The 10,402-nt window shown below is 36.1% G+C and overlaps 1 non-coding gene across 1 annotated transcript; it reads left to right on the top strand.

Annotated features, from left to right (window-relative positions):
• The first annotated feature begins 2,797 nt into the window (after positions 1-2,797).
• TRNAS-GGA (transfer RNA serine (anticodon GGA)) lies at positions 2,798-2,884 on the top strand. The gene has a single exon. It is a non-coding gene; the product is annotated as a tRNA-Ser (tRNA).
• The last annotated feature ends 7,518 nt before the right edge of the window (positions 2,885-10,402 follow it).

Raw genomic sequence — 10,402 nt, 5'->3', positions numbered from 1 at the left:
ATCTCCCTGTCGAATGGCCTGTTCTCCCCGGTCGGAATAGGTGGGTCGATTCCTTCCCTTAGAACCGTACTTGAGAGTTTCCTACCTCATACGGCTCAGCAGTCAATTCTTTTGGTGTCCCATCTTAATCTACCATATCTAACTGAATGAGATTTCTCGTAAATAGATCCGATTTTTTATCGAGTTAACCAGAATAGAAGAGGTGAATTACATGAGTTTCAAACTCTAATTTGAATCAATAATCAAATCAGTTTTATCTTTTCTCCTACCTTCAGAAGAATGAAGCATAGGTATCCTCCCCTTATACTTAGAATTTTATGAAAGGTAACTATCTCGGTTTCATTTTCATATAGAAATTCATATAGAATCTTTGAAAAAGATTTTCTTTCCTCCAAAAGAAAGAAAGGACTTACTATCTTTGGGATCTGATGCTACACCGCTGCTCAATACCTTAGTAGATCGACTCTATTACATAAGTTGATTCCTAACTTTTATCTCATATCATGACATAAGTAAGCAGTTCTTATTGTATCGGCCCCAAAACCTCGCTAATTGATCTTTACGGTGCTTCCTCTATCAATTAGATCCTTTCTTTATCCATAGAATCTAATATATAGGCCGTACCTATTTTTTCTTCATATTTGGCTCCTATGAAGTCTCTTTCTTTGCTACAGCTGATAAAACTCGTTGCTTTGAATGATGCATATGTAGAAAGCCTATTTTTTTCTAGTATTTACTAGGAGGTTTGATCTTTCTTTCCTTCTTTCTATAGTGGAGATAGTCGCACGTAATGACAGATGACGGCCATATTATTAAAAGCTTGTGGTAAGAATGGGTTTCGTTCGAGTGCCCGAAATAATATTCCAAAGCCTTCGTATGTTCTCCGTTGCTTGTGTGGATAAGGCCTATGTTATAGAGTATATAACTTCGATCATAGGGATCAATTTCTAGTCGCATAGCTTCATAATAATTTTGTAAAGCTTCCGCATAATTTCCTTCGGATTGAGCTGACATCCGTTACGGTCGTTCATTCTATTCAAAGAATCTCCGTTCCAGAAACGTACGTGAGACTTTCATCTCATACGGCTCCTCCCTTCTGTGCATAGTAATAAGGGGAATAATCCATGGAATCAAAAAAGATTGAAATATTCTCATTATGAACTGACAGGGGCTGGTGTTTTTACAAGAAATCTCTAGCCAGCCTTCCTGCAAGAGGTCTATATTTTCTTAACACCAACCATGTTGGTGCTAGATAGAAATGGTAACTCCAACAATTTCTTTGTCCTCAACGCCCCCTATTTCCAGGAATTAGTCACTTCAACGATCTTCGATGGTTATACGGGTATCCAAAGTACGAACGAGATGGATGTTTGTTGTCCCAACCATTCTTGTTAGTCCCGATCCCGATAAGGAAAAGGGGTAATTTATAACAAAGTTTTCGCGTTGTTGATTCCTAGGTGTAGTGCTTCTTCCTCTATGCCGCCTATTGGTCTGGTCCTAGTGGAGTCGGATTGACCTACAATACAGAACCTGTAGGTGTAACCTTTCGCTCAATACTCAAATCAACAATTGAAGCATCTGAGGCTGCATCAATCGGGGATACACGACAGAAGGAATTGTTCTATCTCTAAATTTCACCTTCACCGAGCATAGGTTTATTTCAAAAATCTTTTTTCTTTGTATTACGAATCATGTCTCTTTCTCGTAAGACTGAGGTCGGTAAATCATAAATAATAAATAAATAATAATAAAAAAAAATCAAATCGCACCATCTCTGTAATAGGTAAATGCCTCTTTTTCTCCTGAGGTTGTCGGAATTATTCGTAATAAGATATTGGCTACAATTGAAGAGGTCTTATCAATAAAATTTCCATTTATCCGAGATCTAGGCATGGTTAACAATCCATTCCATAATTCTTCTCATTACCCCTAGAGGGAAAATGATCCCACAAACAAAGGAATTGTATAGTACGAAATCACATAAAAACAAACGGACTCATTCTAAAAAAAAAGGTGTCGACCTTCCACTCAAATTGTCCCTTTGGGGCAGGGATGGATAGGAAATATTTGAATCCGATTGTATTTCATTTAAATTAAGTATTAAGTATAAATATTAAGTAGTATACCAATGAACGGAACTATTCCTATTTTATCGAAGCTCAGGAATCAAGGAAGTTTTTCCTACAGATTCTGATGACTCTAGAAGTTTTGATTTGATTATGATCCAAAGAAAAAAAAAATCAAATCAAATAATAGAATCATTCCATGATGAAAATAGAATAAGAATAACCATCCATTTTTTGTGCATAGTGTGTATACACCACGCAATCGAAATATCAAAAAAATCCATGGGACGATTCATGAATTTGTAATAGATTGTGGGGTAGCTCATGAGAGGAATTGTTGTTGAGAAATCTGAAACTAGAAAGGAATTTTGGAATTCCTATGGAACCATAATAGTCTAAATGTAACCATAGTATAAAATAGGGTCAGTTGACTTGTTCCAATTCATTGGTTTAATCCAGTATAAATCTAAGAATAAGACGGGATCGTCTTCTTGACAAACATGAATAGATAGATTCTATCTATTTTTTTTTAATCTTTTTAATAAGATAAGAAAAAGATAAGAAAAAAAATGTTTTTTTATCCCTCGATCCTCGAGGGAAGATCTTTCTTTAATGAAAAGTTTTCTATTTTCTATTTAGAATTGATTGGTCATACCTGTATTGCAATAATACAATAATATGAATGACTCGCTATTCACTCGGTTTCTGGGTCATAATCATAAGATTATGTAGGAGAGATGGCCGAGTGGTTCAAGGCGTAGCATTGGAACTGCTATGTAGGCTTTTGTTTACCGAGGGTTCGAATCCCTCTCTCTCCGTACCTTCACCTAATTCACCAACGGTACCGACTACAATGTATCAAATCAAATAACAATTGATACGAGTATTCCAATCGTACTTTATTTGATATAGATTCTCTATTCCTAATTGCTGTGGTATGGAAAATACCGGAACGGAAAGAATGGACAAGGAATAAAAATCTCACCGCTGATCCATTTGTAATACGTGAATGGGAGAAAAATCCGGATCAAACCTCTTAGATCTATTTACTTCGGCGAAAGAAAAAAAAGGGGCTTGTCCAAAGCTTTGTTATTTTAGTTAGGTTCAAGTCTGACGGGAATAATATTCTACGACTAGCAACTCATTGATTTTCAAACCGATCCACTTAATATCTATTATTTGATTTACTAATCCTTTATATTGGGATGAATAAAGACTCAAATGTTTTGCCAACTCCTCGTGGGGGGATGAATCCATATAATTTTGAATCAGAGCTCTGGATCTTTGTTCATCCCTCATAGTAATAATATCTTGGGGTTTGCAGCGATAACTTGGGATATCTACTATACGGCCATTAACTAAAATATGTCTATGATTAACTAATTGCCTGGCTCCCGGAATGGTCGAAGCCATACCCAATCGAAAAAGGATGTTATCCAAACGCATCTCAAGTAGTTGTAGTAAAACCTGACCTGTTGACCCTTTGGCTTTCCCAGCAATACGAACATATCTAAGTAATTGTTGCTCTGTCAGACCATAATGAAAACGCAATTTTTGTTTTTCTTCTAGACGAATACGATATTGAGATCTTTTCCCGGAACGCGATTGGTTTCTAAGATCACTTCCGGATCTAGGTCTTTTCCTAGTGAGTCCCGGTAAAGCCCCTAGACGGCGTATTTTTTTGAAACGAGGCCCTCGGTAACGAGACATAAAGACTCCTTAATTTTATTGAAATTTCATTTTACAGAATAAACCTAAATTAATACTGAACTAAACGATAAACGAAGCTAAATCCACTGAAGTACTACAAAGAGGAATAAGATGAATTGTATCAATATCCGTATTATTTTGTATATTGTATATATGGGAAGTTAAGGATCCTTTTCTTGATTTGTTCTGTATAGATCAAACGGCTCCAATCCGTTTTTTATTCTTTATTCATAGTTGGAAGTTCCCGCGACATAACATAATAGATCGGTAACCCGACATTTGGAGAAAAAAAAGGGGGGGGTCTTCTCAATATTCCTTGGTCTCAAGGAAAGATGATCAATCCTGATAAAAAAAAAAAAATAGAACAAATAGAGAAAGCCGACTATCGGAATCGAACCGATGACCATCGCATTACAAATGCGGTGCTCTAACCTCTGAGCTAAGCGGGCTCATATAACAGAAATAGTGCGTGAATAGGAATTCGGGAAACTATTGGGATCTTAGTTAGCTATTAGCTATTAATAATTATTAATATTAATTATTATAAATTATTATAACATATTAATTAATATTAATAATTATTAATATAATATGAATTTTGATTTTATTTTTGATTATTTTCTATTTGATTATTTATTTTTGATTATTTCATTTATTAGTAGTCACTAGCACTAGAATTTTTTTTTTTCATTCAAATCAAATTTAAAAAACGCAAAATAATACTATATACATATGAAATAATTCTATATTCTATTATAGAATAGAATATAACTATTAGTTATAGCAGTTATAGCAGATTATATGAATTCTATTTCTATTAGAGTGTAGTTCCTAAGGAAAGGATAAGATAAGGATGCAATCCAGATCCTACTGAGATATTCCTTTTGTTTCATTCGGAAAGGGAGGAGATAGGACGAAAAAAAAAAAAAGAAGAATGAATATCGACCGTTCCAGTATTCCAAACTGCGCGGGAAAAATGAGAGGGGGGGGGAACATCTATATGTGGGATATATCCATCCATATTGAATTGCAGATACATCAATGATAGAATCATTTCTGATTGGACCAAATAATGGAATGGTCCTCCAATAGATATGAAAGAAGATGGGCAAGAAATAAAATAGGAGCAGACACTTTTTCGATATAGGAATCAGTATCTAATGAATTCAATGGTTCCAACATAAATGAAAGAAGGGGATGGGATCACAATGAGATCGAGATCTCATAAGGGGGATATGGCGAAATTGGTAGACGCTACGGGCTTGATTGGGTTGAGCCTTGGTATGGAAACCTACTAAGTGGTAACTTCCAAATTCAGAGAAACCCTGGAATTAAAAATGGGCAATCCTGAGCCAAATCCAGTTTTCTGAAAACAAGGGTTCAGAAAGCGAGAATCAAAAGAAGGATAGGTGCAGAGACTCAATGGAAGCTGTTCTAACGAACGGGGTTGACTACATTGGTAGAGGAATCCTTCTATCAAAACTCCAGAAAGGATGACCTTATTTAAGTACATAGACGTACTTAAATATCAAATGATTAATCACGACCCGAATCCGGATTTTTTGATTATTTATATGAAAAATTGCAGAATTCTTGCTAAATTAAATCGATTCCAAAAGGAAGAATCGAAGATTCAGTGATCAAATCATTTACTCCAGAGTCTGAAAGATCTTTTGAAGAACTGATTAATCGGACGAGAATAAAGATAGAGTCCCATTCTACATGTCAATACCGACAACAATGAAATTTATAGTAAGAGGAAAATCCGTCGACTTTTGAAATCATGAGGGTTCAAGTCCCTCTATCCCCAATAAAAAAAAAAAGGCCTATTTTATTCCATTCCCTAACCATTTATCCTCTTTTTTCGTCAGTGGTTCAAAATGAGCTTAGCTATGTTTCTCACTCACTCTACTCTTTCACAAATGGATCCGACCAGAAATCTTTCTCTCTTATCACAAGTCTTGTGATAGATATGATCTACGTACAAATGAACATATATGGCAAGGAATCTCCATTATTGAATCATTCACAGTCCATATCATTACTCTTACACTTACAAAGTCTTCTTTTTGAAGATCCAAGAAATTCCAAGGCTGAGGTAAGATTTTCTAATGTTTTTTGAGTCCCTTTAATTGACATAGACCCAAGCCCTCTAGTAGGATGATGCGTCGGGGATGGTCGGGATAGCTCAGCTGGTAGAGCAGAGGACTGAAAATCCTCGTGTCGCCAGTTCAAATCTGGTTCCTGGCACGTGGTTAATATATCGAATAGATACTCATACAAATGAATCGATATGGATCGGGATCCATATTCTATTCGTTAATAGTCTAGATCATGATACATACTTATCCATCTAGGGATATATCTAGATCCCCCATTTTTTTTTTTGATGGGTAAAGAAAAGAATTAGATTCTGTTCCCTCTTCTTTTTTGTTTGTTCATACTGTACCTGCTCTCGCTCAAAAAGAATGTTAATACTTCATACATATTTGAATTGAAGTTAGTTGGCTGAAAACCCAAAAGTCTAGTCTAGAGAGGAATCGAAGGGTAGGAATAGACAGGATTCATTTCAGATACAGTACAAAGAAAATCTGATCCCCTTTTCATTTCTGAATTTTGAGTTCATAATTTCATATTTTCTTTCATATTCTATTTCTTCACTTTCTCTTTCTTCACTCCCTCCTACGTGACTTTTCGGGGCCCATCTAAGTGATGTGCGCGGTACAAAGTTCATGGTGCAGAACTCTTTTGATTCATCCTATTGGCTTTGCTCATCCGAAATGGATATCTTCCAAATTGGGGAATATCAATGAAGCCCCTTTAGTAGCCCATTCATAATACTGAGATGAGAGTCCAGTTATTCTGTTTCATCTAGAACAGAACATAAAAAGATTCCTTGAATATCTGGAGTCGTAGAAGTGAATATTAGTTTCTTATCATTCAATGAGCATCTTGTATTTCATAGAAATTGGGGGCAATATAATCCTTACGTAGGGGCCAGCCTATCCAACTTTCAGGCATCAAGATACGTTTCAGGCGTGGATGATTTTCATAAGAGATTCCCAACATATCATAAGATTCCCGTTCTTGAAAATCAGCACTTTTCCAAATCCAGAAAACAGACGGGATTCTAGGATTCCTCCTTGGGGCAAATACTTTTATGCATACCTCTTCGGGTTGATCCACACCATACTGTATTCTCGTAAGATGATACACACTAGCTAACAACCCGCCCGGTGCTACATCATAAGCACACTGGGAACGTAGATAATTGTAACCATATACATATGAAATGACAGCAATGGAGTACCAATCCTCGGGCTTTATTTGTAAAGTCTCTATTCCTTGGTAATCGAAGCCCAAAGATCTATGCACTAGCTCATGCTTGACTAGCCAAGCAGATAAACGACCTTGCATCTTCTTGATCTCTCCCACATTTGTATTTGTATGAGTATTTCACATTTACGATGAAATTTATGAAGATTTACCCGCTGTTTGTTATTCTGCACAAAAGCATCCTGCCTAATTCACTAATTCGTGGGAAGATACTGAACTTTTGTATTTGAAAGATGTTTCAGTTTCAGGAGGTATTTCTGAAGTAGATGGAGATTTATAGAGTAATCCTTGATCGTAATTTCCAGTATGAGTACTGCGTCCAACATGAAACTTGTGATTGGTAGTAAAATATCGATTTTCCTGTTGAGACCCAATTTGATCTTCATAGATTTCTCGAGATACTTTCTTACGAAGTTTCGTTATAGCATCTATAACTGCCTCTGGTTTGGGTGGGCAGCCCGGCAAATAGACATCCACAGGAATTAGCTTATCGACTCCCCGAACGGTACTATAAGAATCCGTACTGAACATCCCTCCTGTAATAGTACAAGCTCCCATCGCAATGACATATTTTGGTTCAGGCATTTGCTCATATAATCTCACTAAGGAAGGCGCCATTTTCATTGTTACTGTGCCGGCTGTTAAAATGAGGTCTGCTTGCCTAGGACTCGATCTTGGTACCAATCCATAACGATCAAAGTCGAATCGCGAGCCTATTAATGAAGCAAATTCAATGAAGCAACAACTGGTACCATAGAGAAGCGGCCATAAACTGGAGAGTCTTGACCAATTCGAAAGATCATTCGATGTAGTTGAAATAACTGAATTTTGGGTTGTTTGGTCAAGTAACGGAAACTCAATAGAATTAATAACTGTCTCAATGTAATCTTTTCTTTGTTTTTGATTTTGATTGTCTGAATATTCAGGAGCTAAGACCATTCCAATGCTCCTTTTCGCCATGCATAAACTGAACCAACAATTGGGATAAGCACGAAAATGAAAGCTTCTATAAATACAGATACACCCAATACATCGAAACTCATTGCCCATGGATAAAGAAAGACCGTTTCAACATCAAAAACAACAAAAACTAGAGCAAACATGTAATAGCGAATTCGGAATTGTAACCAAGCATCCCCCATTGGTTCTATACCCGATTCATAACTAGAGAGTTTCTCTGGTCCTTCACTAATCGGGGCTAAAACTCCCGAAATTAGAAATGCTAAAATAGGAATAAGACTTGATATTATTAGAAATGCCCAGAAAATATCATATTCGTAAAGCAGAAACATAGATGCACTCTCATGAATGTGGAATATACCGAATTAGTCGATTCAAATTGGAATTGTCAATTCATCCATAACTGCTTAGTCGAAACAACAATTTTGATCGAACCACATAGTTGAGTTTGTTTGCTGCGGGTCATGCCTCGTTTCAAGATTCATCCAATAGAATCCCACTTACCCTTTCTTCAATTCTATTTAGATATGGTGTAGACATATTATGTTCTTGTACAAATAAGACTCTCTCACTTTACCTTGGGTTTTCTATAAAAAAAAAAATAAATGAAAGAATATTTTCATTTTCATCAAAAATGAATAAAAAAAAGATTAATTCAATATTAATTATATTATCTATAATTATGTGAAAATAAAATGGAAATATTCCATTTTCAATGAAAATATTCAATGAATATAATATAATAATATAATAAAATCAAAGAAGAGGTCTGGCTCATTTTTTTTTTTCTCTTTTGTAGTAGAATGCCTAGCTCGGGATTTAGGGTATATTCTACTCGGTTGGCGTTGGTGTATTCTTTTCATTAAGATCGGGGTATAGAATCATTGTTTCTATTGATTCGATATGAATACATAAACAGAAACAGAATGCATCGACCAATTAGACTCTCTCCTTGTCCCAGATTTATACTTAATTGATTTGATTCAATCTTCAATCTGTTGAATTATGAGGAACCCTTACATAGAACAACTCATGGGTTCCTATACCCAAATTAGATACTTTTGACCTGTACTATCCCGACAGGACCCCCCAGAAACAATCGAGTTATTTAAATCGAGTTAAAAGTCTTGAAAGAGTCATCCTATTTCGGACCCATTTCTAGTACCCAAAATCGCTATTTGGAATGACTCGAAATACTTATTAATGTAATAACACCTAGTAAGACCAACCAATGGGTTAGGTTTCGTGACAATCAAAAGAGGTTTCGTTTGAAGCAAACCCACACAATGGAGCGTACCACAATGGTAGAGTCGGCCGAATCATAAATTATCTACAGAAGATAGCTCTGATGGAATCACGCGTTGTCGAACAATTCGACAGACCAAATCCCCAAAAACACTCATAGAAATAGAAGAGAGCACAAACGTTGATACCTTTAGGACCAATTCATTATTTCTGAAACAATGAATTTGGGTTGTTGTTCCACCAAAGAGCGATCAGTCGGGGGATTGGATTCCTAACTCATCCAAGTTCAAACAGACCCCTAATCTTCTTGCATAAAGTCTGCATCGGTAGAATCGACAGAATTGAAATGATGAGCAATTGGATTGGAGTAGGTTGGGATACAAAAAAATAAGTATTGTACAGAAAGATAAAAATAACTAAACTACTTGCTTTGCCTTTGCTAGGCCGGCTATACGAAGAAAAGTCTAGTCTATTTTACAATGTTTACAATGAAACTTACCGAAGAGCTTTCTTTTTGAAACTCTGGCTTTTCTACAAATACAAGAACAGGTCCTAGATCCGTGTGACTTACTATTACTATTAGATTCGATTTTGTTGGGTCAGGTTGGGGTTTTTGGCTAGGCTCGTGTTATGATTTTGACTTCATAATCAATTGGCTTGGGTATACCAAACCAAAGAAAAGGTGTATCACTCAATCTTTGATCATGGACAAGAAAAAGAGGAAACAAGCCATATGTCATTCCCCCACGAAAATGAATGAAGAAGAATTGGTTTGGGTATTCGAGATTCGAAAATACCGATCCGGTTGGATCCATTGGAATGAATTATTTTTTTTTTTTCATTTTCATGCCCCGAGGGATCGCCGTGAGCATGTGGAAATGATTCCATTTCCATGGACCAACCCACTGGCCATCTGCAAGCACGCACTAATGAGGAAACGAAAACTATACAAAAATGCAAAAATGTATAGGGCTATACGGACTCGAACCGTAGACTTTCTCGGTAAAACAGATCAAACTGATTATTATCGAAATGATTCGAACTGTTTCAAAGACCCAACATGCATTTTTTCGCATTGGGCTCTT

Source organism: Tasmannia lanceolata, unplaced genomic scaffold, assembly GCF_043159265.1.
Source record: "Tasmannia lanceolata isolate RefF3 unplaced genomic scaffold, GAP_Taslan_0.1 ptg000195l, whole genome shotgun sequence".
Taxonomy (NCBI): domain Eukaryota; kingdom Viridiplantae; phylum Streptophyta; class Magnoliopsida; order Canellales; family Winteraceae; genus Tasmannia; species Tasmannia lanceolata.
Note: the sequence above shows the minus strand (reverse complement) of the source record. Positions and strands in the feature narration are given on the sequence as shown.